Source organism: Mixophyes fleayi, unplaced genomic scaffold (assembly GCF_038048845.1).
Source record: "Mixophyes fleayi isolate aMixFle1 unplaced genomic scaffold, aMixFle1.hap1 Scaffold_41, whole genome shotgun sequence".
NCBI classification, from domain to species: domain Eukaryota; kingdom Metazoa; phylum Chordata; class Amphibia; order Anura; family Limnodynastidae; genus Mixophyes; species Mixophyes fleayi.
The window spans coordinates 756,242-784,168 of record NW_027448083.1 but is presented as its reverse complement, the minus strand read 5'-3'; positions in this window follow the sequence as shown (position 1 = coordinate 784,168).

Here is a 27,927-nt window from a genome sequence, read left to right as displayed (position 1 = left end):
GAATCATGTATCATGAATCATGAATTAAATCATGAATTATGAATCATGAATTGAATCATGAATCGAATCATGAATCATGAATCATGAATTGTATCATGAATCATGAATTGAATCATGAATCATGAATCAAGAATCATGAATCGAATCATGAATCATGAATTGAATCATGAATCATGAATCATGAATTGAATCATGAATCAGGAAACATGAATCGAATCATGAATTATAAATCATGAATCATGAATTGAATCATGAATCATGAATCAGGAAATATGAATCGAATCATGAATCATGAATCAAGAGTCATGAATTGAATCATGAATCATGAATTGAATCATAAATCATGAATCATGAATTGAATCATGAATCAGAAAATATGAATCGAATCATGAATCATGAATCATGAATTGAATCATGAATCATGAATTGAATCATGAATCATGAATTGAATCATGAATCATGAATCATGAATCGAATCATGAATCATGAATTATGAATCATGAATTGAATCATGAATCGAATCATGAATCATGAATCATGAATTGAATCATGAATCATGAATCATGAATCAAGAGTCATGAATCGAATCATGAATCATCAATTGAATCATGAATCATGAATTGAATCATGAATCAGGAAATTGAATCATGAATTATGAATTATGAATTATGAATTGAATCATGAATCATAAATCAAGAGTCATGAATCATGAATTGAATCAGGATTCGAATCATGAATTGAATCATGAATCATGAATCATGAATCATGAATTGAATCATGAATCATGAATCAAGAGTTATGAATCGAATCATGAATCATGAATTGAATCATAAATCATGAATCATGAATTGAATCATGAATCAGGAAACATGAATCGAATCATGAATCATGAATCATGAATTGAATCATGAATTGAATCATGAATCATGAATCATGAATCATGAATTGAATCATGAATTGAATCATGAATCATGAATCATGAATCATGAATCATGAATTGAATCATAAATCATGAATCTTGAATCATGAATTGAATCATGAATTGAATCATGAATCATGAATTATGAATCATGAATTGAATCATGAATCATGAATCATGAATTGAATCATGAATTGAATCATGAATCATGAATTGAATCATGAATCATGAATCATGAATCATGAATTGAATCATGAACTGAATCATGGATCATGAATCATAAATCGAATCATGAATCATGAATAAAATCATAAATTATGAATCATGAATTGAATCATGAATCGAATCATGAATCATGAATCATGAATTGTATCATGAATCATGAATCATGAATAATGAATTGAATCATGAACCATGAATCAAGAGTCATGAATCAAATCATGAATCATGAATTGAATCATGAATCATGAATCATGAATTGAATCATGAATCAGGAAACATGAATCGAATCATGAATCATGAATCATGAATTGAATCATGAATCATGAATTATGAATTGAATCATAAATCATAAATCGAATCTTGAATCATGAATTGAATCAGGATTCGAATCATGAATTGAATCACGAATCATGAATCATGAATTATGAATCATGAATTGAATCACGAATCATGAATCATGAATTATGAATCATGAATTGAATCATGAATCATGAATGATGAATTATGAATTGAATCATGAATCATAAATCGAATCATGAATTATGAATTGAATCAAGAATCTTGAATTGAATCATGAATTATGAATTGAATCATGTATCATGAATCATGAATTAAATCATGAATCATGAATTATGAATTGAATCATGAATCGAATCATGAATCATGAATCATGAATTGAATCATGAATCAGGAATTGAATCATGAATCATGAATCAAGAATCATGAATTGAATCATGAATCAGGAATCATGAATCGAATCATGAATCATGAATCATTAACTGAATCATGAATCATGAATCATGATTCATGAATTGAATCATGAATCATGAATTATGAATCATGAATTGTATCATAAATAATGAATTGAATCATGAATCATGAATCATGAATTGAATCATTGATCATAAATCATGAATCATGAATTAAATCATGAATTATGAATCATGAATTGAATCATGAATCATGAATCATGAATTGAATCATGAATCATGAATCATGAATTGAATCATGAATCATGAATCATGAATTAAATCATGAATCATGTATCGAATCATGAATCATGAATTGAATCATGAATCGAATCATTAATCATGAATCATGAATCGAATCATGAATTTTGAATCATGAATTGAATCATGAATCATGAATCATGAATTAAATCATGAATCATAAATCATGAATCGAATCATGAATCATGAGTCAAGAATCATGAATCGAATCATGAATCATGAATTGAATCATGAATCATGAATCATGAATTGAATCATGAATCATGAATCATGAATCATGAATTGAATCATGAATCATAAATCATGAATTGAATCATGAATTGAATCATGAATCATGAATTATGAATCATGAATTGAATCATGAATCATGAATCATGAATCATGAATTGAATCATGAATTTATTCATGAATCATGAATCATGAATCATGAATTGAATCATGAATTGAATCATGGATTATGAATCATGAATTGAATCATGAATCATGAATCATGAATCGAATTATGAATCATGAATCATGAATTGAATCATGAATCATGAATCATGAATAATGAATTGAATCATGAATCATGAATCGAATCATGAATCATCAATTGAATCATGAATCATGAATTGAATCATGAATCAGGAAATTGAATCATGAATTATGAATTATGAATTATGAATTGAATCATGAATCATAAATCAAGAGTCATGAATCATGAATTGAATCATGAATCATGAATCATGAATCATGAATTGAATCATGAATCATGAATCAAGAGTTATGAATCGAATCATGAATCATGAATTGAATCATAAATCATGAATCATGAATTGAATCATGAATCAGGAAACATGAATCGAATCATGAATCATGAATCATGAATTGAATCATGAATTGAATCATGAATCATGAATCATGAATCATGAATTGAATCATGAATTGAATCATGAATCATGAATCATGAATCATGAATCATGAATTGAATCATAAATCATGAATCTTGAATCATGAATTGAATCATGAATTGAATCATGAATCATGAATTATGAATCATGAATTGAATCATGAATCATGAATTGAATCATGAATTGAATCATGAATCATGAATTGAATCATGAATCATGAATTGAATCATGAATCATGAATCATGAATCATGAATTGAATCATGAACTGAATCATGGATCATGAATCATGAATCGAATCATGAATCATGAATAAAATCATAAATTATGAATCATGAATTGAATCATGAATCGAATCATGAATCATGAATCATGAATTGTATCATGAATCATGAATCATGAATAATGAATTGAATCATGAACCATGAATCAAGAGTCATGAATCAAATCATGAATCATGAATTGAATCATGAATCATGAATCATGAATTGAATCATGAATCAGGAAACATGAATCGAATCATGAATCATGAATCATGAATTGAATCATGAATCATGAATTATGAATTGAATCATAAATCATAAATCGAATCTTGAATCATGAATTGAATCAGGATTCGAATCATGAATTGAATCATGAATCATGAATTATGAATCATGAATTGAATCACGAATCATGAATCATGAATTATGAATCATGAATTGAATCATGAATCATGAATCATGAATTATGAATTGAATCATGAATCATAAATCGAATCATGAATTATGAATTGAATCAAGAATCTTGAATTGAATCATGAATTATGAATTGAATCATGTATCATGAATCATGAATTAAATCATGAATCATGAATTATGAATTGAATCATGAATCGAATCATGAATCATGAATCATGAATTGAATCATGAATCAGGAATTGAATCATGAATCATGAATCAAGAATCATGAATTGAATCATGAATCAGGAATCATGAATCGAATCATGAATCATGAATCATTAACTGAATCATGAATCATGAATCATGATTCATGAATTGAATCATGAATCATGAATTATGAATCATGAATTGTATCATAAATAATGAATTGAATCATGAATCATGAATCATGAATTGAATCATTGATCATAAATCATGAATCAAATCATGAATCATGAATTAAATCATGAATTATAAATCATGAATTGAATCATGAATCATGAATCATGAATTGAATCATGAATCATGAATCATGAATTGAATCATGAATCATGAATCATGAATCATGAATTAAATCATGAATCATGTATCGAATCATGAATCATGAATTGAATCATGAATCGAATCATTAATCATGAATCATGAATCGAATCATGAATTTTGAATCATGAATTGAATCATGAATCATGAATCATGAATTAAATCATGAATCATAAATCATGAATCGAATCATGAATCATGAGTCAAGAATCATGAATCGAATCATGAATCATGAATTGAATCATGAATCATGAATCATGAATTGAATCATGAATCATGAATCATGAATCATGAATTGAATCATGAATCATAAATCATGAATCATGAATTGAATCATGAATTGAATCATGAATCATGAATTATGAATCATGAATTGAATCATGAATCATGAATCATGAATCATGAATTGAATCATGAATTTATTCATGAATCATGAATCATGAATCATGAATTGAATCATGAATTGAATCATGGATTATGAATCATGAATTGAATCATGAATCATGAATCATGAATCGAATTATGAATCATGAATCATGAATTGAATCATGAATCATGAATAATGAATTGAATCATGAATCATGAATCAAGAGTCATGAATCAAATCATGAATCATGAATTGAATCATGAATCATGAATCATGAATTGAATCATGAATCAGGAAACAAGAATCGAATCATGAATCATGAATCATGAATTGAATCATGAATCATGAATCATGAATTAAATCATGAATCATAAATCGAATCATGAATCATGAATTGAATCAGGATTCGAATCATGCATCGAATCTTGAATCATGAATCAAGAATCTTGAATTGAATCATGAATTATGAATTGAATCATGTATTATGAATCATGAATTAAATCATGAATTATGAATCATGAATTGAATCATGAATCGAATCATGAATCATGAATCATGAATTGTATCATGAATCAAGAATCATGAATCGAATCATGAATCATGAATTGAATCATGAATCATGAATCATGAATTGAATCATGAATCATGAATCATGAATCATGAATTGAATCATGAATCATAAATCGAATCATGAATCATGAATTGAATCAGGATTCGAATCATGAATTCAATCAGGATTCGAATCATGAATTGAATCAGGATTCGAATCATGAATTGAATCAGGATTCGAATCATGAATTGAATCAGGATTCAAATCATGAATTGTATGATGAATCATGAATTGAATCATGAATCATGAATTATAAATCATGAATCGAATCATGAATCAAGAATCTTGAATCGAATCATGAATCATGAATTGAATCATGAATCATGAATCATGAATTGAATCATGAATCATGAATTGAATCATAAATCATGAATCATGAATCATGAATTAAATCCTGAATCATGAATTGAATTATGAATTGAATCATGAATCATGATTCATGAATTGAATTATGAATTGAATCATAAATTATAAATTAAATAATGAATCATGAATCATGAATTGAATCATGAATCATGAATCATGAATTGAATCATATTTCATGAATCATGAATCATGAATTGATTCATGAATCATGAATCATGAATCATGAATTGAATCATGAATCATGAATTGAATCATGAATCATGAATCATGAATTGAATCATGAATTGAATCATAAATCATGAATCATGAATCATGAATTAAATCATGAATCATGAAATGAATCATGAATTGAATCATGAATCATGAATCATGAATTGAATCATGAATCATGAATCATGAATAATAAATTGCATCATGAAGCATGAATCATGAATTAAATCATGAATTAAATCATGAATCATGAATCATGAATTGAATCATGAATCATGAATAATGAATTAAATCATGAATCGAATCATGAATCATGAATTGAATCATGAATCGATACATGAATCATGAATCATGAATCGAATCATGAATCTTGAATCATGAATTAAATCATGAATCATGAATTGAATCATGAATCATGAATCATGAATCAAATCATGAATCATGAGTCAAAAATCATGAATCGAATCATGAATCATGAATTGAATCATGAATCATGAATCATGAATTGAATCATGAATCATGAATCATGAATCATGAATTGAATCATGAATCATGAATCATGAATCGAATCATGAATCATGAATCAAGAATCATGAATCGAATCATGAATCATGAATTGAATCATGAATCATGAATCAAGAGTTATGAATTGAATCATGAATCATGAATCATGAATCATGAATTGAATCATGAATCATGAATCATGAATCGAATCATGAATCATGAATCAAAAATCATGAATCGAATCATGAATCATGAATTGAATCATGAATCATAAATCATGAATCATGAATCGAATCATGAATCATGAATCATGAATCATGAATTGAATCATGAATCATGAATCATGAATTGAATCATGAATCATGAATCATGAATCATCACATGAATCATGAATCATGAATCATAAATCAAATCATGAATCATAAATTGAATTAGGATTTGAATCATGAATTGAATCATGAATCAAATAATGCATCATAAATTGAATTAGGATTCGAATCATGAATTGAATCATGAATCATGAATCTTGAATCATGAATCATGAATCTTGAATCATGAATCATGAATCTTGAATCATGAATCATAAATTGAATTATGAATCAAATCATTAATCATGAATTGAATCATGAATCATGAATTGAATCATGTATCATGAATTGAATCATGAATCATGAATCATGAATTGAATCATGAATTAAATCATGAATCATAAATTGAATCATGAATCATGAATTGAATCATGATTTGAATCATGAATCATGAATCATGAATCATGAATTGAATCATGAATCATGAATCATGAATCATGAATTGAATCATGAATCACGAATCATGAATCGAATCATGAATCATGAATTGAATCATAAATCATGAATCATGAATCGAATCATGAATCATGAATCATGAATCATGAATTGAATGATGAATCATGAATCATGAATCATGAATTGAATCATGAATCATGAATTATGAATCATGAATTGAATCATAATTCATGAATCATGAATTGAATCATAAATCATGAATCATGAATCAAATCATGAATCATGATTAATGAATTGAATCATGAATCATGAATTGAATAATGAATCATGAATCATGAATTGAATCATGAAGCATGAATTATGAATCATGAATTGATTCATGAATCATGAATTATGAATCATGAATTGAATCATAAATCATGAATCATGAATCGAATCATGAATCATGAATTATAATTCATGAATTCAATCATGAATCATGAACCATGAATCATTATTTGAATCATGAATTGAATCATGAATTGAATCAAGAATCCATTAATGAATTGAATCATGAATCATGAATTGAATCATGAATCATGAATCATGAATTGAATCATGAATCATGAATCATGAATCATGAATTGAATCATGAATTGAATCATAAATCATGAATCATGAATTGAATCATGAATCATGAATCATGAATTGAATCATGAATTTAATCATGAATCATGAATCGAATCATGAATCATGAATTAAATCATGAATCATAAATCATGAATTGAATCATGAATCGAATCATGAATCATGATCATGAATTGAATCATGAATCAGGAATTGAATCATGAATCATGAATCAAGAATCATGAATTGAATTATGAATCATAAATTGAATCATGAATCATGAATCATGAATTGAATCATGAATCAGGAATCATGAATCGAATCATGAATCATGAATCATTAATTGAATCATGAATCATGAATCATGAATCATGAATTGAATCATGAATCATGAATCATAAATTGAATCATAAATCATGAATTGAATCAGGATTCGAATCATGAATTGAATCATAAATCATGAATTGAATCATGAATCATGAATCATGAATCATGAATTGAATCATGAATCATGAATCATAAATTGAATCATGAATCATGAATTGAATCAGGATTCGAATCATGAATTGAATCATGAATCATGAATTGAATCATGAATCATGAATTTTGAATCATGAATCATGAATTGAATCATGAATCATGAATTATGAATCATGAATTGAATCATGAATAATGAATTGAATCATGAATCATGAATCATGAATTGAATCATGGATCATGAATTGGATCATGAATTGAATCATGAATTAAATCATGAATCATGAATCATGAATTGAATCATTGATAATGAATCATGAATCATGAATTAATTCATGAATTATGAATCACGAATTGAATCATGAATCATGAATCATGAATTGAATCATGAATCATGAATCATGAATTGAATCATGAATCATGAATCGAATCATGAATCATGAATTATGAATCATGAATTGAATCATGAATCGAATCATGAATCATGAATCATGAATTGTATCATGAATCATGAATCATGAATCATGAATTGAATCATGAATCATGAATCAAGAATCATGAATCGAATCATGAATCATGAATTGAATTATGAATCATGAATCATGAATTGAATCATGAATCAGGAAACATGAATTGAATCATGAATCATGAATCATGAATTGAATCATGAATCATTAATCATGAATCATGAATTGAATCATGAATCATAAATCGAATCATGAATCATGAATTGAATCAGGAATTATGAATCATGAATTGAATCATGAATCATGAATTGAATCATGAATCATGAATCATGAATTGAATCATGAATTGAATCATGAATCATGAATCATGAATTGAATCTTGAATCATGAATCATGAATTAAATCATGAATCATGTATCAAATCATGAATCATGAATTGAATCAGGAATTATGAATCATGAATTGAATCATAAATAATAAATTGAATCATGAATCATGAATCATGAATCATGAATTGAATCATGAATCATTAATCATGAATCATGAATTGAATCATGAATCATAAATCGAATCATGAATCATAAATTGAATCAGGAATTATGAATCATGAATTGAATCATGAATAATAAATTGAATTATGAATCATGAATCATGAATTGAATCATGAATTGAATCATGAATCATGAATCATGAATTGAATCATGAATCATGAATCATGAATTGAATCATGAATCATGTATTGAATCATGAATCATGAATTGAATCATGAATCGAATCATTAATCATGAATGATGAATCGAAACATGAATCTTGAATCATGAATTGAATCATGAATCATGAATCATGAATTGAATCATGAATCATGAATCATGAATAGAATCATGAATCATGAATCATGAATCATGAATTGAATCATGAATCATGAATCATGAATCGAATCATGAATCATGAATCAAGAATCATGAATTGAATCATGAATCATGAATTGAATCATGAATCATGAATCATGAATCATGAATTATGAATTGAATCATGAATCATGAATCATGAATCATGAATCATGAATTGAATTATGAATAATGAATCATGAATCATCAATTGAATTATGAATCATGAATCATGAATCGAATCATGAATCATGAATCAAAAATCATGAATCGAATCATGAATCATGGATTGAATCATGAATCATAAATTATGAATCACGAATTGAATCATGAATCATGAATCATGAATCATGAATTGAATCATGAATTGAATCATGAATCATGAATCATGAATCATGAATTGAATCATGAATTGAATCATGAATCATGAATTAAATCATGAATTATGAATAATGAATTGAATCATGAATCATGAATCATGAATTGAATCATGAATCATGAATCATGAATTGAATCATGAATCATGAATCATGAATCGAATCAAGAATCATGAATTATGAATCATGAATTGAATCATGAATCGAATCATGAATCATAAATCATGAAATGTATCATAAATCATGAATCATGAATCATGAATTGAATCATGAATCATGAATCAAGAATCATGAATCGAATCATGAATCATGAATTGAATTATGAATCATGAATCATGAATTGAATCATGAATCAGGAAACATGAACTGAATCATGAATCATGAATCATGAATTGAATCATGAATCATTAATCATGAATCATGAATTGAATCATGAATCATAAATCGAATCATGAATCATGAATTGAATCAGGAATTATGAATCATGAATTGAATCATGAATCATGAATTGAATCATGAATCATGAATCATGAATTGAATCATGAATTGAATCATAAATCATGAATCATGAATCATGAATTGAATCATGAATCATGAATTGAATCATAAATTGAATCATGAATTATGAATTGAATCATGAATCATGAATCATGAATAATAAATTGAATCATGAATCATGAATCATGAATTGAATCATAATTTGAATCATGAATCATGAATCATGAATTGAATCATGAATCATGAATCATGAATTAAATCATGAATCATGTATCGAATCATGAATCATGAATTGAATCATGAATCGAATCATTAATCATGAATGATGAATCGAATCATGAATCTTGAATCATGAATTGAATCATGAATCATGAATCATGAATTGAATCATGAATCATGAATCATGAATAGAATCATGAATCATGAATCATGAATCATGAATTGAATCATGAATCATGAATCATGAATCGAATCATGAATCATGAATCAAGAATCATGAATTGAATCATGAATCATGAATTGAATCATGAATCATGAATCATGAATCATGAATTATGAATTGAATCATGAATCATGAATCATGAATCATGAATTGAATTATGAATCATGAATCATGAATTGAATCATGAATCATGAATCATGAATCAAATCATGAATCATGAATCAAAAATCATGAATCGAATCATGAATCATGGATTGAATCATGAATCATGAATTATGAATCACGAATTAAATCATAAATCATGAATCATGAATCATAAATCATGAATTGAACCATGAATTGAATCATGAATCATGAATCATGAATCATGGATTGAATCATGAATCATGAATTATGAATCACGAATTAATTCATAAATCATGAATCATGAATCATAAATCATGAATTGAACCATGAATTGAATCATGAATCATGAATCATGAATTGAATCATGAATTGAATCATGAATCATGAATTATGAATCATGAATTGAATCATGAATCATGAATCATGAATCATGAATCATTAATTAAATCATGAATTGAATCATGGATCAAGAATCATGAATCGAATCATGAATCATGAATTAAATCATGAATTATGAATCATGAATTGAATCATGCATCATGAATCATGAATTGAATCATGAATCATGAATCGAATCATGAATCATGAATTATGAATCATGAATTCAATCATGAATCATGAACCATGAATCATGAATTGAATCATGAATTGAATCATGAATTAAATCATGAATCGATTAATGAATTGAATCATGAATCATGAATTGAATCATGAATCATGAATCATGAATCATGAATCATGAATTGAATCATGAATCATGAATAATGAATCATGAATTGAATCATGAATTGAATCATAAATCATGAATCATGAATTGAATCATGAATCATGAATCATGAATTGAATCATGAATCATGAATAATGAATCATGAATTGAATCATGAATTGAATCATAAATCATGAATCATGAATTGAATCATGAATCATGAATCATGAATCATAAATTAAAACATGAATCATGAATTGAATCATGAATTTAATCATGAATCATGAATCGAATCATGAATCATGAATTAAATCATGAATCATGAATCATGAATTGAATCATGAATCGAATCATAAATCATGAATCATGAATTGAATCATGAATCAGGAATTGAATCATGAATCATGAATTAAATCATGAATCATGAATCATGAATTGAATCATGAATCGAATCATAAATCATGAATCATGAATTGAATCATGAATCAGGAATTGAATCATGAATCATGAATCAAGAATCATGAATCGAATCATGAATCATAAATTAAATCATGAATCATGAATCATGAATTGAATCATGAATCAGGAATCATGAATCGAATCATGAATCATGAATCATTAATTGAATCATGAATCATGAATCATGAATCATGAATTGAATCATGAATCATGAATCATAAATCGAATCATGAATCATGAATTGAATCAGGATTCGAATCATGAATTGAATCATGAATCATGAATTGAATCATGAATCATGAATCTTGAATCATGAATCATGAATTGAATCATGAATCATGAATTATGAATCATGAATTGAATTATGAATAATGAATTGAATCATGAATCATGAATCATGAATTGAATCATGGATCATGAATTGAATCATGAATTGAATCATGAATTAAATCATGAATCATGAATCATGAATTGAATCATTGATCATGAATCATGAATCGAATAATGAATCATGAATCATGAATCGAATAATGAATCATGAATTATGAATCATGAATTGAATCATGAATCATGAATCATGAATTGAATCATGAATCATGAATCATGAATTGAATCATGAATCATGAATCATGAATCGAATAATGAATCATGAATTATGAATCATGAATTGAATCATGAATCATTAATCATGAATCATGAATTGAATCATGAATCATAAATCGAATCATGAATCATGAATTGAATCAGGAATTATGAATCATGAATTGAATCATGAATCATGAATTGAATCATGAATCATGAATCATGAATTGAATCATGAATTGAATCATAAATCATGAATTGAATCATAAATTGAATCATGAATTATGAATTGAATCATGAATCATGAATCATGAATCATGAATTGAATCATGAATCATGAATCAAGAATCATGAATCGAATCATGAATCATGATTTGAATTATGAATCATGAATCATGAATTGAATCATGAATCAGGAAACATGAATAGAATCATGAATCATGAATCATGAATCATGAATTGAATCATGAATCATGAATCATGAATCATGAATCGAATCATGAATCATGAATCAAGAATCATGAATTGAATCATGAATCATGAATTGAATCATGAATCATGAATCATGAATCATGAATTATGAATTGAATCATGAATCATGAATCATGAATCATGAATTGAATTATGAATCATGAATCATGAATCATGAATTGAATCATGAATCATGAATCATGAATCAAATCATGAATCATGAATCAAAAATCATGAATCGAATCATGAATCATGGATTGAATCATGAATCATGAATTATGAATCACGAATTAAATCATGAATCATGAATTATGAATTGAATCATGAATCGAATCATGAATCATGAATCATGAATTGAATCATGAATCAGGAATTGAATCATGAATCATGAATCAAGAATCATGAATCGAATCATGAATCATAAATTGAATCATGAATCATGAATCATGAATTGAATCATGAATCATGAATCATTAATTGAATCATGAATCATGAATCATGAATCATGAATTGAATCATGAATCATGAATTATGAATCATGAATTGTATCATGAATAATGAATTGAATCATGAATCATGAATCATGAATTGAATCATTGATCATGAATCATGAATCGAATCATGAATCATGAATTAAATCATGAATTATGAATCATGAATTGAATCATGAATCATGAATCATGAATTGAATCATGAATTATGAATCATGAATTGAATCATGAATCATGAATCATGAATTGAATCATTGATCATGAATCATGAATCGAATCATGAATCATGAATTAAATCATGAATTATGAATCATGAATTGAATCATGAATCATGAATTAAATCATGAATCATGAATCATGAATTGAATCATGAATCATGAATCATGAATCGAATCATGAATCATAAATCATGAAATGTATCATAAATCATGAATCATGAATCATGAATTGAATCATGAATCATGAATCAAGAATCATGAATCGAATCATGAATCATGAATTGAATTATGAATCATGAATCATGAATTGAATCATGAATCAGGAAACATGAACTGAATCATGAATCATGAATCATGAATTGAATCATGAATCATTAATCATGAATCATGAATTGAATCATGAATCATAAATCGAATCATGAATCATGAATTGAATCAGGAATTATGAATCATGAATTGAATCATGAATCATGAATTGAATCATGAATCATGAATCATGAATTGAATCATGAATTGAATCATAAATCATGAATCATGAATCATGAATTGAATCATGAATCATGAATTGAATCATAAATTGAATCATGAATTATGAATTGAATCATGAATCATGAATCATGAATAATAAATTGAATCATGAATCATGAATCATGAATTGAATCATAATTTGAATCATGAATCATGAATCATGAATTGAATCATGAATCATGAATCATGAATTAAATCATGAATCATGTATCGAATCATGAATCATGAATTGAATCATGAATCGAATCATTAATCATGAATGATGAATCGAATCATGAATCTTGAATCATGAATTGAATCATGAATCATGAATCATGAATTGAATCATGAATCATGAATCATGAATAGAATCATGAATCATGAATCATGAATCATGAATTGAATCATGAATCATGAATCATGAATCGAATCATGAATCATGAATCAAGAATCATGAATTGAATCATGAATCATGAATTGAATCATGAATCATGAATCATGAATCATGAATTATGAATTGAATCATGAATCATGAATCATGAATCATGAATTGAATTATGAATCATGAATCATGAATTGAATCATGAATCATGAATCATGAATCAAATCATGAATCATGAATCAAAAATCATGAATCGAATCATGAATCATGGATTGAATCATGAATCATGAATTATGAATCACGAATTAAATCATAAATCATGAATCATGAATCATAAATCATGAATTGAACCATGAATTGAATCATGAATCATGAATCATGAATCATGGATTGAATCATGAATCATGAATTATGAATCACGAATTAATTCATAAATCATGAATCATGAATCATAAATCATGAATTGAACCATGAATTGAATCATGAATCATGAATCATGAATCATGAATTGAATCATGAATTGAATCATGAATCATGAATTATGAATCATGAATTGAATCATGAATCATGAATCATGAATCATGAATCATTAATTAAATCATGAATTGAATCATGGATCAAGAATCATGAATCGAATCATGAATCATGAATTAAATCATGAATTATGAATCATGAATTGAATCATGCATCATGAATCATGAATTGAATCATGAATCATGAATCGAATCATGAATCATGAATTATGAATCATGAATTCAATCATGAATCATGAACCATGAATCATGAATTGAATCATGAATTGAATCATGAATTAAATCATGAATCGATTAATGAATTGAATCATGAATCATGAATTGAATCATGAATCATGAATCATGAATCATGAATCATGAATTGAATCATGAATCATGAATAATGAATCATGAATTGAATCATGAATTGAATCATAAATCATGAATCATGAATTGAATCATGAATCATGAATCATGAATTGAATCATGAATCATGAATAATGAATCATGAATTGAATCATGAATTGAATCATAAATCATGAATCATGAATTGAATCATGAATCATGAATCATGAATCATAAATTAAAACATGAATCATGAATTGAATCATGAATTTAATCATGAATCATGAATCGAATCATGAATCATGAATTAAATCATGAATTGAATCATGAATCGAATCATAAATCATGAATCATGAATTGAATCATGAATCAGGAATTGAATCATGAATCATGAATTAAATCATGAATCATGAATCATGAATTGAATCATGAATCGAATCATAAATCATGAATCATGAATTGAATCATGAATCAGGAATTGAATCATGAATCATGAATCAAGAATCATGAATCGAATCATGAATCATAAATTAAATCATGAATCATGAATCATGAATTGAATCATGAATCAGGAATCATGAATCGAATCATGAATCATGAATCATTAATTGAATCATGAATCATGAATCATGAATCATGAATTGAATCATGAATCATGAATCATAAATCGAATCATGAATCATGAATTGAATCAGGATTCGAATCATGAATTGAATCATGAATCATGAATTGAATCATGAATCATGAATCTTGAATCATGAATCATGAATTGAATCATGAATCATGAATTATGAATCATGAATTGAATTATGAATAATGAATTGAATCATGAATCATGAATCATGAATTGAATCATGGATCATGAATTGAATCATGAATTGAATCATGAATTAAATCATGAATCATGAATCATGAATTGAATCATTGATCATGAATCATGAATCGAATAATGAATCATGAATCATGAATCGAATAATGAATCATGAATTATGAATCATGAATTGAATCATGAATCATGAATCATGAATTGAATCATGAATCATGAATCATGAATTGAATCATGAATCATGAATCATGAATCGAATAATGAATCATGAATTATGAATCATGAATTGAATCATGAATCATTAATCATGAATCATGAATTGAATCATGAATCATAAATCGAATCATGAATCATGAATTGAATCAGGAATTATGAATCATGAATTGAATCATGAATCATGAATTGAATCATGAATCATGAATCATGAATTGAATCATGAATTGAATCATAAATCATGAATTGAATCATAAATTGAATCATGAATTATGAATTGAATCATGAATCATGAATCATGAATCATGAATTGAATCATGAATCATGAATCAAGAATCATGAATCGAATCATGAATCATGATTTGAATTATGAATCATGAATCATGAATTGAATCATGAATCAGGAAACATGAATAGAATCATGAATCATGAATCATGAATCATGAATTGAATCATGAATCATGAATCATGAATCATGAATCGAATCATGAATCATGAATCAAGAATCATGAATTGAATCATGAATCATGAATTGAATCATGAATCATGAATCATGAATCATGAATTATGAATTGAATCATGAATCATGAATCATGAATCATGAATTGAATTATGAATCATGAATCATGAATCATGAATTGAATCATGAATCATGAATCATGAATCAAATCATGAATCATGAATCAAAAATCATGAATCGAATCATGAATCATGGATTGAATCATGAATCATGAATTATGAATCACGAATTAAATCATGAATCATGAATTATGAATTGAATCATGAATCGAATCATGAATCATGAATCATGAATTGAATCATGAATCAGGAATTGAATCATGAATCATGAATCAAGAATCATGAATCGAATCATGAATCATAAATTGAATCATGAATCATGAATCATGAATTGAATCATGAATCATGAATCATTAATTGAATCATGAATCATGAATCATGAATCATGAATTGAATCATGAATCATGAATTATGAATCATGAATTGTATCATGAATAATGAATTGAATCATGAATCATGAATCATGAATTGAATCATTGATCATGAATCATGAATCGAATCATGAATCATGAATTAAATCATGAATTATGAATCATGAATTGAATCATGAATCATGAATCATGAATTGAATCATGAATCATGAATCATGAATTGAATCATGAATCATGAATCATGAATTGAATCATTGATCATGAATCATGAATCGAATCATGAATCATGAATTAAATCATGAATTATGAATCATGAATTGAATCATGAATCATGAATTAAATCATGAATCATGAATCATGAATTGAATCATGAATCATGAATCATGAATCGAATCATGAATCATAAATCATGAAATGTATCATAAATCATGAATCATGAATCATGAATTGAATCATGAATCATGAATCAAGAATCATGAATCGAATCATGAATCATGAATTGAATTATGAATCATGAATCATGAATTGAATCATGAATCAGGAAACATGAACTGAATCATGAATCATGAATCATGAATTGAATCATGAATCATTAATCATGAATCATGAATTGAATCATGAATCATAAATCGAATCATGAATCATGAATTGAATCAGGAATTATGAATCATGAATTGAATCATGAATCATGAATTGAATCATGAATCATGAATCATGAATTGAATCATGAATTGAATCATAAATCATGAATCATGAATCATGAATTGAATCATGAATCATGAATTGAATCATAAATTGAATCATGAATTATGAATTGAATCATGAATCATGAATCATGAATAATAAATTGAATCATGAATCATGAATCATGAATTGAATCATAATTTGAATCATGAATCATGAATCATAATTTGAATCATGAATCATGAATCATGAATTAAATCATGAATCATGTATCGAATCATGAATCATGAATTGAATCATGAATCGAATCATTAATCATGAATGATGAATCGAATCATGAATCTTGAATCATGAATTGAATCATGAATCATGAATCATGAATTGAATCATGAATCATGAATCATGAATAGAATCATGAATCATGAATCATGAATCATGAATTGAATCATGAATCATGAATCATGAATCGAATCATGAATCATGAATCAAGAATCATGAATTGAATCATGAATCATGAATTGAATCATGAATCATGAATCATGAATCATGAATTATGAATTGAATCATGAATCATGAATCATGAATCATGAATTGAATTATGAATCATGAATCATGAATTGAATCATGAATCATGAATCATGAATCAAATCATGAATCATGAATCAAAAATCATGAATCGAATCATGAATCATGGATTGAATCATGAATCATGAATTATGAATCACGAATTAAATCATAAATCATGAATCATGAATCATAAATCGTGAATTGAACCATGAATTGAATCATGAATCATGAATCATGAATCATGGATTGAATCATGAATCATGAATTATGAATCACGAATTAATTCATAAATCATGAATCATGAATCATAAATCATGAATTGAACCATGAATTGAATCATGAATCATGAATCATGAATCATGAATTGAATCATGAATTGAATCATGAATCATGAATTATGAATCATGAATTGAATCATGAATCATGAATCATGAATCATGAATCATTAATTAAATCATGAATTGAATCATGGATCAAGAATCATGAATCGAATCATGAATCATGAATTAAATCATGAATTATGAATCATGAATTGAATCATGCATCATGAATCATGAATTGAATCATGAATCATGAATCGAATCATGAATCATGAATTATGAATCATGAATTCAATCATGAATCATGAACCATGAATCATGAATTGAATCATGAATTGAATCATGAATTAAATCATGAATCGATTAATGAATTGAATCATGAATCATGAATTGAATCATGAATCATGAATCATGAATCATGAATCATGAATTGAATCATGAATCATGAATAATGAATCATGAATTGAATCATGAATTGAATCATAAATCATGAATCATGAATTGAATCATGAATCATGAATCATGAATTGAATCATGAATCATGAATAATGAATCATGAATTGAATCATGAATTGAATCATAAATCATGAATCATGAATTGAATCATGAATCATGAATCATGAATCATAAATTAAAACATGAATCATGAATTGAATCATGAATTTAATCATGAATCATGAATCGAATCATGAATCATGAATTAAATCATGAATCATGAATCATGAATTGAATCATGAATCGAATCATAAATCATGAATCATGAATTGAATCATGAATCAGGAATTGAATCATGAATCATGAATTAAATCATGAATCATGAATCATGAATTGAATCATGAATCGAATCATAAATCATGAATCATGAATTGAATCATGAATCAGGAATTGAATCATGAATCATGAATCAAGAATCATGAATCGAATCATGAATCATAAATTAAATCATGAATCATGAATCATGAATTGAATCATGAATCAGGAATCATGAATCGAATCATGAATCATGAATCATTAATTGAATCATGAATCATGAATCATGAATCATGAATTGAATCATGAATCATGAATCATAAATCGAATCATGAATCATGAATTGAATCAGGATTCGAATCATGAATTGAATCATGAATCATGAATTGAATCATGAATCATGAATCTTGAATTATGAATCATGAATTGAATTATGAATAATGAATTGAATCATGAATCATGAATCATGAATTGAATCATGGATCATGAATTGAATCATGAATTGAATCATGAATTAAATCATGAATCATGAATCATGAATTGAATCATTGATCATGAATCATGAATCGAATAATGAATCATGAATCATGAATCGAATAATGAATCATGAATTGAATCATGAATCATGAATCATGAATTGAATCATGAATCATGAATCATGAATTGAATCATGAATCATGAATCATGAATCGAATAATGAATCATGAATTATGAATCATGAATTGAATCATGAATCATTAATCATGAATCATGAATTGAATCATGAATCATAAATCGAATCATGAATCATGAATTGAATCAGGAATTATGAATCATGAATTGAATCATGAATCATGAATTGAATCATGAATCATGAATCATGAATTGAATCATGAATTGAATCATAAATCATGAATTGAATCATAAATTGAATCATGAATTATGAATTGAATCATGAATCATGAATCATGAATCATGAATTGAATCATGAATCATGAATCAAGAATCATGAATCGAATCATGAATCATGATTTGAATTATGAATCATGAATCATGAATTGAATCATGAATCAGGAAACATGAATAGAATCATGAATCATGAATCATGAATCATGAATTGAATCATGAATCATGAATCATGAATCATGAATCGAATCATGAATCATGAATCAAGAATCATGAATTGAATCATGAATCATGAATTGAATCATGAATCATGAATCATGAATCATGAATTATGAATTGAATCATGAATCATGAATCATGAATCATGAATTGAATTATGAATCATGAATCATGAATCATGAATTGAATCATGAATCATGAATCATGAATCAAATCATGAATCATGAATCAAAAATCATGAATCGAATCATGAATCATGGATTGAATCATGAATCATGAATTATGAATCACGAATTAAATCATAAATCATGAATCATGAATCATAAATCATGAATTGAACCATGAATTGAATCATGAATCATGAATCATGAATCATGGGTTGAATCATGAATCATGAATTATGAATCACGAATTAAATCATAAATCATGAATCATGAATCATAAATCATGAATTGAACCATGAATTGAATCATGAATCATGAATCATGAATCATGAATTGAATCATGAATTGAATCATGAATCATGAATTATGAATCATGAATTTAATCATGAATCATGAATCATGAATCATGAATCATTAATTAAATCATGAATTGAATCATGGATCAAGAATCATGAATCGAATCATGAATCATGAATTAAATCATGAATTATGAATCATGAATTGAATCATGCATCATGAATCATGAATTGAATCATGAATCATGAATCGAATCATGAATCATGAATTATGAATCATGAATTCAATCATGAATCATGAATCATGAACCATGAATCATGAATTGAATCATGAATTGAATCATGAATTAAATCATGAATCGATTAATGAATTGAATCATGAATCATGAATTGAATCATGAATCATGAATCATGAATCATGAATCATGAATTGAATCATGAATCATGAATAATGAATCATGAATTGAATCATGAATTGAATCATAAATCATGAATCATGAATTGAATCATGAATCATGAATCATGAATCATAAATTAAAACATGAATCATGAATTGAATCATGAATTTAATCATGAATCATGAATCGAATCATGAATCATGAATTAAATCATGAATCATGAATTGAATCATGAATCGAATCATAAATCATGAATCATGAATTGAATCATGAATCAGGAATTGAATCATGAATCATGAATTAAATCATGAATCATGAATCATGAATTGAATCATGAATCGAATCATAAATCATGAATCATGAATTGAATCATGAATCAGGAATTGAATCATGAATCATGAATCAAGAATCATGAATCGAATCATGAATCATAAATTAAATCATAAATCATGAATCATGAATTGAATCATGAATCAGGAATCATGAATCGAATCATGAATCATGAATCATTAATTGAATCATGAATCATGAATCATGAATCATGAATTGAATCATGAATCATGAATCATAAATCGAATCATGAATCATGAATTGAATCAGGATTTGAATCATGAATTGAATCATGAATCATGAATTGAATCATGAATCATGAATCTTGAATCATGAATCATGAATTGAATCATGAATCATGAATTATGAATCATGAATTGAATTATGAATAATGAATTGAATCATGAATCATGAATCATGGATCATGAATTGAATCATGAATTGAATCATGAATTAAATCATGAATCATGAATCATGAATTGAATCATTGATCATGAATCATGAATCGAATCATGAATCATGAATTAAATCATGAATTATGAATCATGAATTGAATCATGAATCATGAATCATGAATTGAATCATGAATCATGAATCATGAATTGAATCATGAATCATGAATCATGAATCGAATAATGAATCATGAATTATGAATCATGAATTGAATCATGAATCGAATCATGAATCATGAATCATGAATTGAATCATGAATCATGAATCAAGAATCATGAATCGAATCATGAATCATGAATTGAATTATGAATCATGAATCATGAATTGAATCATGAATCAGGAAACATGAATTGAATCATGAATCATGAATCATGAATCATGAATTGTATCATGAATCATGAATCATGAATTGAATCATGAATCATGAATCAAGAATCATGAACCGACTCAGGAATCATGAATTGAATTATGAATCATGAATCATGAATTGAATCATGAATCAGGAAACATGAATTGAATCATGAATCATGAATCATGAATCATGAATTGAATCATGAATCATTAATCATGAATCATGAATTGAATCATGAATCATAAATCCAATCATGAATCATGAATTGAATCAGGAATTATGATACATGAATTGAATCATGAATCATGAATTGAATCATAAATCATGAATCATGAATTGAATCATTAATTGAATCATAAATCATAACTCATGAATCATGAATTGAATCATGAATCATGAATCATGAATTGAATCATGAATTGAATCATGGATCATGAATCATGAATTTAATCATGAATCATCAACAATAAATTGAATCATGAATCATGAATCATGAATTGAATCATGAATTGAATCATGAATCATGAATCATGAATTGAATCATGAATCATGAATCATGAATTGAATCATGAATCATGAATCATGAATCATGAATTGAATCATGAATCATGTATCGAATCATGAATCATGAATTGAATCATGAATCGAATCATTAATCATGAATCATGAATCGAATCATGAATCTTGAATCATGAATTGAATCATGAATCATGAATCATGAATTGAATCATGAATCATGAATCATGAATAGAATCATGAATCATGAGTCAAGAATCATGAATCGAATCATGAATCATGAATTGAATCATGAATCATGAATCATGAATTGAATCATGAATCATGAATCATGAATCATGAATTGAATCGTGAATCATGAATCATGAATCGAATCATGAATCATGAATCATGAATTGAATTATGAATCATGAATCATGAATTGAATCATGAATCATGAATCATGAATCGAATCATGAATCATGAATCAAAAATCATGAATCGAATCATGAATCATGGATTGAATCATGAATCATGAATTATGAATCACGAATTGAATCATGAATCATGAATCATGAATCATGAATTGAATCATGAATTGAATCATGAATCATGAATCATGAATCATGAATTGAATCATGAATTGAATCATGAATCATGAATTATGAATCATGAATTGAATCATGAATCATGAATCATGAATCATGAATTAAATCATGAATTGAATCATGGATCAAGAATCATGAATCGAATAATGATTCATGAATTAAATCATGAATTATGAATCATGAATTGAATCATGAAGCATGAATCATGAATTGAATCATGAATCATGAATTGAATCATGAATCATGAATCATGAATCGAATCATGAATCATGAATTAAATAATAAATTATGAATCATGGATTGAATCATGAATCATGAATTATGAATCATGAATTGAATCATGAATCGAATCATGAATCATGAATCATGAATTGTATCATGAATCATGAATCATGAATTGAATCATGAATTAAATCATGAATCATGAATCATTAATTGAATCATGAATCATGAATCATGAATTGAATCATGAATCATGAATCATAAATTGAATCATGAATCATGAATTGAATAAGGATTCGAATCATGAATTGAATTATGAATCATGAATTGAATCATGAATCATGAATTGAATCATGAATCATGAATCTTGAATCATGAATCATGAATTGAATCATGAATCATGAATTATGAATCATGAATTGAATTATGAATAATGAATTGAATCATGAATCATGAATCATGAATTGAATCATGGATCATGAATTGAATCATGAATTGAATCATGAATTAAATCATGAATCATGAATCATGAATTGAATCATTGATCATGAATCATGAATCGAATCATGAATCATGAATTAAATCATGAATTATGAATCATGAATTGAATCATGAATCATGAATCATGAATTGAATCATGAATCATGAATCATGAATTGAATCATGAATCATGAATCATGAATCGAATAATGAATCATGAATTATGAATCATGAATTGAATCATGAATCGAATCATGAATCATGAATCATGAATTGTATCATGAATCATGAATCATGAATTGAATCATGAATCATGAATCAAGAATCATGAATCGAATCATGAATCATGAATTGAATTATGAATCAAGAATCATGAATTGAATCATGAATCAGGAAACATGAATTGAATCATGAATCATGAATCATGAATCATGAATTGTATCATGAATCATGAATCATGAATTGAATCATGAATCATGAATCAAGAATCATGAACCGACTCAGGAATCATGAATTGAATTATGAATCATGAATCATGAATTGAATCATGAATCAGGAAACATGAATTGAATCATGAATCATGAATCATGAATCATGAATTGAATCATGAATCATTAATCATGAATCATGAATTGAATCATGAATCATAAATCCAATCATGAATCATGAATTGAATCAGGAATTATGATACATGAATTGAATCATGAATCATGAATTGAATCATAAATCATGAATCATGAATTGAATCATTAATTGAATCATAAATCATGAATCATGAATCATGAATTGAATCATGAATCATGAATCATGAATTGAATCATGAATTGAATCATGGATCATGAATCATGAATTTAATCATGAATCATCAACAATAAATTGAATCATGAATCATGAATCATGAATTGAATCATGAATCATGAATCATGAATTGAATCATGAATCATGAATCATGAATTGAATCATGAATCATGAATCATGAATCATGAATTGAATCATGAATCATGTATCGAATCATGAATCATGAATTGAATCATGAATCGAATCATTAATCATGAATCATGAATCGAATCATGAATCTTGAATCATGAATTGAATCATGAATCATGAATCATGAATTGAATCATGAATCATGAATCATGAATAGAATCATGAATCATGAGTCAAGAATCATGAATCGAATCATGAATCATGAATTGAATCATGAATCATGAATCATGAATTGAATCATGAATCATGAATCATGAATCATGAATTGAATCGTGAATCATGAATCATGAATCGAATCATGAATCATGAATCATGAATTGAATTATGAATCATGAATCATGAATTGAATCATGAATCATGAATCATGAATCGAATCATGAATCATGAATCAAAAATCATGAATCGAATCATGAATCATGGATTGAATCATGAATCATGAATTATGAATCACGAATTGAATCATGAATCATGAATCATGAATCATGAATCATGAATTGAATCATGAATTGAATCATGAATCATGAATCATGAATCATGAATTGAATCATGAATTGAATCATGAATCATGAATTATGAATCATGAATTGAATCATGAATCATGAATCATGAATTAAATCATGAATTGAATCATGGATCAAGAATCATGAATCGAATAATGATTCATGAATTAAATCATGAATTATGAATCATGAATTGAATCATGAAGCATGAATCATGAATTGAATCATGAATCATGAATCATGAATTGAATCATGAATCATGAATCATGAATCGAATCATGAATCATGAATTAAATAATAAATTATGAATCATGGATTGAATCATGAATCATGAATTATGAATCATGAATTGAATCATGAATTGAATCATGAATCATGAATCATGAATTGTATCATGAATCATGAATCATGAATTGAATCATGAATTAAATCATGAATCATGAATCATTAATTGAATCATGAATCATGAATCATGAATTGAATCATGAATCATGAATCATAAATTGAATCATGAATCATGAATTGAATAAGGATTCGAATCATGAATTGAATTATGAATCATGAATTGAATCATGAATCATGAATTTTGAGTCATGAATCATGAATTGAATCATGAATCATGAATTATGAATCATGAATTGAATCATGAATAATGAATTGAATCATGAATCATGAATCATCAATTGAATCATGGATCATGAATTGGATCATGAATTGAATCATGAAAAAAATCATGAATCATGAATCATGAATTGAATCATTGATAATGAATCATGAATCGAATCATGAATCATGAATTAATTCATGAATTATGAATCATGAATTGAATCATGAATCATGAATTGAATCATGAATCATGAATCATGAATCAAATCATGAATAATTAATTATGAATCATGAATTGAATCATGAATCGAATCATGAATCATGAATCATGAATTGTATCATGAATCATGAATCATGAATTGAATCATGAATCATGAATCAAGAATCATGAATCGAATCATGAATCATGAATTGAATTATGAATCATGAATCATGAATTGAATCATGAATCAGGAAACATGAATTGAATCATGAATCATGAATCATGAATCATGAATTGAATCATGAATCATTAATCATGAATCATGAATTGAATCATGAATCATAAATCGAATCATGAATCATGAATTGAATCAGGAATTATGAATCATAAATTGAATCATGAATCATGAATTGAATCATGAATCATGAATCATGAATTGAATCATGAATTGAATCTTAAATCATGAATCATGAATCATGAATTGAATCATGAATCATGAATTGAATCATAAATTGAATCATGAATCATGAATTGAATCATGAATCATGAATTGAATCATAAATTGAATCATGAATAATAAATTGAATCATGAATCATGAATTGAATCATGAATTGAATCATGAATCATGAATCATGAATCATGAATTGAATCATGAATCATGAATCATGAATTGAATCATAAATCATGAATTAATTCATGAATTATGAATCATGAATTGAATCATGAATTAAATCATGAATCATGAATCATGAATTGAATCATTGA